Here is a 6,371-nt window from a genome sequence, read left to right on the forward strand (position 1 = left end):
TCCAACCTCACAAACTAATTAGCCAAAGCAAGAACGTCCAAGGCAAGCGGTTTCTCACCGACCGAAATATAAGCAAGACTTCCCATACTGGCTGACTTCCTACTCAACGCATCGGCCACCACATTGGCCGTTCCCGGATGATAAAAGATAGTGATATCATAATCTTTCAACAACTCCAACCACCTCCTCTGTCTCAAATTCAACTCCTTTTGCTTGAACAAATACTGAAGACTCTTGTGATCCGTGAACACCTCACATGCCACGCCATACAGATAATGCCTCCAAATCTTCAATGCGTGAACAATGGCTGCCAACTCCAAGTCATGAATCTGATAGTTCTTCTCATGAATCTTCAACTGCCGCGAAGCATAGGCAATGACCTTGCCATCCTGCATCAACACTACACCAAGCCCAATACGAGATGCATCACAATAAACTGTATAAGGCCCTGAACCTATGGGCAAAACCAACAACAGTGCCGTAGTCAGAGCTGTCTTGAGCTTCTGAAAGCTCGCCTCACACTCGTCCGACCATCTGAACTGGGCACTCTTCTGGGTCAACCTGGTCATCGGGGCTGCGATAGATGAGAACCCCTCCACGAACTGATAGTAGTAGCCTGCCAATCCCAAGAAACTCAGAATCTCTGTAGCCGATGCTGGTCTAGGCCAGTTCTTGACTGCCTCAATCTTCTTCGAATCAACCTGAATACCCTCTGCTGATACAACATGACCCAAAAATGCAACTGAACTCAACCAGAACTCACACTTCGAGAACTTAGCATATAACTGGCTATCCCTCAAGGTCTGAAAAACCACTTTAAGATGCTGCTCGTGCTCTTCCCGGCTGTGGGAATATATCAAAATATCATCAATGAAGACTATCACGAACGAGTCCAAATAAGGCTTGAACACGTGGTTCATCAAATCTATAAAAGTTGCTGGGCATTGGTCAACCCAAATGACATGACTAGAAACTTATAATGCTCGTACCGAGTGCAGAAAGCTATCTTAGGGACATCGGATGCCCTAATCCTCAACTGATGGTAGCCAGATCTCAAATAAATCTTTGAAAACACCTTGGCACCCTGAAGCTGATCAAACAAATCATCGATCCTCGGCAATGGATACTTATTCTTGATTGTAACCTTGTTCAACTGCCGGTAATAAATACACATTCTCATCAATTCGTCCTTCTTCTTAACAAACAACACTGGCGCACCCTAAGGCAAAACACTCGGCCTAATGAAACCCTTCTCAAGAAATTCTTGCAACTGCTCCTTCAACTCTTTTAACTCAGGCGGGGCCATACAATACGGTGGGATATAAATGGGCTGAGTGCCCGGAGCTACATCAATGCAAAAGTCAATATCCTTGTTGGGTGGCATACCCGGCAGGTCGGAAGGGAAAACATCAGCAAACTCTCGAACAACGGGCACAGAATCAATAGAAGGGACCTCAGCACTAGAATCACGAACATATGCCAAATAGGCCAAACACCCCTTCCCGACCATACGCCGAGCCTTCACATACGAGATAACACTGCGGGTAGAATAACCAGGAGTTCCTCTCCACTCTAAATGGGGCAAATCTGGTAAGGCTAAGGTCACAGTCTTGGCATGACAGTCCAAGATAGAGTGGTAAGGTGATGACCACTCCATCCCCAATATAACATCGAAATCGACCATGTCTAGAAGCAACAAATCCACACGAGTCTCAAGACCCCCAATCACAACAATACAAGAACAATGGACTCGATCTACCATAATAGAATCACCCACTGGTGTAGACACATAAACAGGAATACTCAATGAGTCACTAGGCATGACCAGATATGGTGCAAAATAAGATGACACATACGAGTAGGTAGACCCTGGATCAAATAACACTGAAGCATCTCTATCACAAACCAGAATAGTACCTGTAATGAGTGCATCTGAAGCCTCAATCTCGGGCCTGGCTGGAAGGGCATAACATCGGGGTTGGGCCCCACCACCCTAAACTACATCTCTGGGACAGCCTGCAGCTGGCTAGCCTCCATCTCTGGCGGCCTAAGCTCTACCTCTAGTACCTCTAACTCCACCTCTAGCACCTCTACCCCTACCTCTAGCTGGCTGGGCGGGCTGTGGAACACCTGGTGCCTATACCATAGCACGAGAACCCTGATACTGAGAGCTACTTATTGCTCATAAGCAAAACCTAGCAATGTGGCCCGTATCATCACAAGTGTAAAAAGCCCTCGGCTGCTGAGATTGCTGGCCCTGATGGCCTGAATGACCATCCCGAAAACTCTGAAGCGGCGGTGCACTAATAGGAGCAGGTGGTGCACTGTAGGACTGCTGATCGAGATACAGCATTTGGGGACCACGACCACCTGAAGTACCGTGAGAAACCTGGAGCGCTGACTGAAAGGGCCTAGGAGGATGGCCTCTACCATACGAATCTCGACCTCCAGATGAGGTACCACTGAATCTGCCTGAATGACGAGGCCTCTTATCCGACCCATGACCACCTCCCTGTGACAGGACCACTCTCCTAGCCACATTGGCTGCCTCCTGGAAAGATATCTCACTCCCAGTCTCCCTAGCCATCTAAAGACGAATCAGCTGAATAAGACCATCAATAAACCTTATCACTCTCTCTCTCTCGGTTGGTAGTATGACAAGAGCATGGCGAGCTAAGTCGATGAACCTGGTCTCATATTGGGTAACAGTCATGGAACCCCGCTGGAGGCGCTCAAACTACCTCTAATAAGCCTCTCGCTGAGTAACGGGGAGAAACCTCTATAGGAATAGCTGCGTGAACTGCTCCCAAGTCAAGGTTGGCGATCCGGCTGGTCTCGCTAAGCAGTAATCCCTCCACCAAGTCTTGGCGGGTCCAGACAAGTGAAATGTAGCAAAATCGACCCTGTTGGTCTCAACAATGCCCATGTTCCTGAGAACCTCATGGCAGCTGTCTAGATAATCCTGGGGATCCTCAGTAGATGCACTACTGAAAGTAGAAGTGAAGAGCTTGGTGAACCTATCCAGTCTCCATAAAGCATCGACGGACCTAGCCACTCCATCACCGGTCTGAGCTATCACACCCGAGTGTACTGCTCCAACTGGCTGAACCGCTGGAGTCTGAATTAGAGGAGCTACCTGCTCCGGAGTGCGAGTAGCAGGAGTCTGGGCCCCTCCTCCAGCTTGAGAGACGGCTGGTGATACAGGAAGCAAGCCCGCTCGGGTGACACTCTCCATGAGGCCCACTAATCGAACCAGAGCATCCTGAAGAACTAGGGTAGCAATAAACCCCTTTGGGACCTGAGCTGAGTCCACCGGAATTGCTGGAGCCGGAACCTCCTCATCAAAATCAACCTAAGGCTCTGTCATTGGGGCTGTTGCTCGGGGCTGAGATCTGCCCCTAGCTCGGCCTCGTCCTCTGCCCCTCGTGGGAGTGGCTGCTGGGGCCTCGGGCTGCTGAGCGAAGGATGAGGAAGCGGATGTCCTCGCCATCTGCAAAAGAACAGAGTAGAAGTCCAATTAGCATTGAGAAACAAAATCGCACGATAGGAAAGAATAAATGTGAAGTTTTTCCTAACTCTGTAGCCTCTGGGGGATAAATACAGACGTTTCTGTACCGATCTCTCAGACTCTACTAAGCTTGTCTGTGAACTGTGAGACCTATGCAACGTAGAGCTCTGACACCAACTTGTCACGATCCGGATTTCCCACACTCGGGAGTCGTGATGGCGCCTACTAATGGGAGCTAGGCAAGCCAAACCTTAACTATTTGCTACACTTTCATTTTTGCCTCTTTTAACAAACATAAGGCTACAATATAATAAAAGCGAAATTTTAAATAAATAAGCGGAAGTCAACAATTATATATCTTAAGGCTACGTCTATTACAACCTTTAAAATCTCAAATACCCCAAAACCTGGTGCCACAGCGTCACAGACTATCTAAGAGTTACTATATACAAGGTCTAAAGAAATACAATACACTGTTTATGAACAAAAGGAAATGAAACAAGAAATAGAGATAGAGGGAGACGTCAGGGCCTGCGGACGCCTGCAGGTCTACCTTGGGTCTCCGGCTGGAATGAAGGAAGCACTCCAACTATTGTCCGAAAGTTGCTCTTAGATCTGCACACAGTGTAGAGTGTAGCATCAGCACAATCGACCCCATGTGCTGGTAAGTGTCTAGCCTAACCTCGGCGAAGTAGTGACAAGGCTAGGACCAGACTACCAAATAAACCTGTGCAGTTCATATATATATATATATATACAACGGAAAAGAAATACAAAAATAACCAGTCAATGTGGGAGGGGGGAAACATGTTGTGTGTATGGGAGGGGGAAACATATTGTGGGGGAGATAATAGTTCCGAATAGAAAGGTATCATGTAAGGAAAGAAACAACATAACTAGAATATCAACAAGGAAGCAGAAATCAACAAACGCACAGCATCACCCTTCGTGCTTTTACTCTCGTCCTTACCAAAGCAATCATATAATAAAAATGTGCACGGCATCACCCTTCGTGCTTTTGCTCTCTTTTCTCACCATATAATCAATAAAATTGGCATGGAATGGTACATTGTGCGGCACGACATCACCCTTCGTGTTTTTACACTCTTTCCTCACAATAACAAACAATGCACGGCATCACCCTTCGTGTTTTAACTCTCTTTCCTCACAACAAGAAACAATGCACGGCATCACCCTTCGTGCTTTAACAATCTTCCTCACCCAAACAACAATCATAAACAAAGGGTCAAGGGAATAAACAAAATAATAGTAGAAATCCTGGCAGGGGTACACAATTAAACAATTAAATCCCGGCAAGGGAACAACATCAATAATCTCAACATCCTCGGAGATAATTAACAAAGCAACAATATCCCGGCAAGGGAATAATTTAATAACTCTTTCTCAATTTTACTTCACAATTCACTTCACAACTCGAGCCAATGCTCTAGAGGTTCGATTATCACTTATTCTTTCACAACTCATTTCACAACTCGAGCCAATGCTCTAGAAGTTCAATTGTCACTTATACTTTCACAATTTCGCTATACAACCTGAGCCAACTCTCCTCAATGTTCATAGGTCACAATTCTTTCCACAAGCTTTATAAAACAATTAGAAATCTTCAACAAGGCATGAATAATACAACAAAATCATGAAAATCACAATATAACACCCACGGTCATGGTTGACACCAACGTATAGATACTCGTCACCATCACCATGCCTATACGTTGTACTCGACAAAAAGCAAATAGCAAATAGGACAAAACTCCTAATCCCTCAAGCTAAGGTTAGACCAAACACTTACATCGATGCAACGAACACAATTCAAGCCTCAATTACCGCTTTACCTCTTGTTTCCACCACCAACTCGCTTGTATCTAGCCACAATTTGCTTAACGATATCAATAAATGCTAAATGAATCAATTCTAATGCATGAAAATAGGTTTTATAAAGATTTCCCCAAAAAGTCAAAAAATGACCCTGGGCCCGCTTGATCCAAACTTGAAATTCGGACCTAAACCCGATTACCCATTCACCCACGAGCTCAAATATGTAATTTGTTTTGAAATCGGAACTCAAATCGAGGTCCAAATCCCCATTTTTTGAAAAACCTAGGTTCTACCCAAAACACCCAATTTCCCCATGAAAATAATTGATTTGAAGTTGAAATCATGTTAAAAGATGTTAATGATTGAAGAAAACTAGTTAAAATGACTTACATTTTTTTTGGAGAAGAAAGGTTATTTGAAAAATCGCCTCTTATGTTTTTTGGGGTTTTGAAAAGTGAAAAATAATTGAAAAGTCCATTTAAATATACTCCTCTCAGACCCTCTCCGCGGACCGCATAAAAAGGACTGCGGCCGTGGAGCTCCACCGTGGACCACATAAAAAGGACTGTGGCCGCGGAGCTTCACCGCGGACCGCAAGAAATCGAGCGCGGCCGCGGAGGATTGGCCTTGATCACCGCAGACCGCACAAATCCCGCCGCGGTCACAGAGTCTCCACCGCGGCCGCGAAGTTTCCACCACGGACCGCGAGACCTGGCTTCAGAGATCTGCAACTTCTTTGAGTCTGCAATTTTTTCCTAAGTTCAAAACTTGTCGAAACACATCCAAAACACACTCGAGCCCTCGGGGCTTCTAACCAAACACACGTACTAACTCAACAACATCATACGAACTTATCTGTGCTATCAAATCACCAAAATAACCTCAATAACAATGAATCAAACCTCAAAATTAAGAACTTTTCTCAAACTTCATCAAGTATCGAATTTAGCAATTTAGGTCCGAATCATGTCAAACGACATCCGTTTTCAACCAAACTTTACAGAAATGACTTAAACCATATGTAAGA

Source organism: Nicotiana tabacum, chromosome 22, assembly GCF_000715075.1.
Source record: "Nicotiana tabacum cultivar K326 chromosome 22, ASM71507v2, whole genome shotgun sequence".
NCBI lineage: Eukaryota > Viridiplantae > Streptophyta > Magnoliopsida > Solanales > Solanaceae > Nicotiana > Nicotiana tabacum.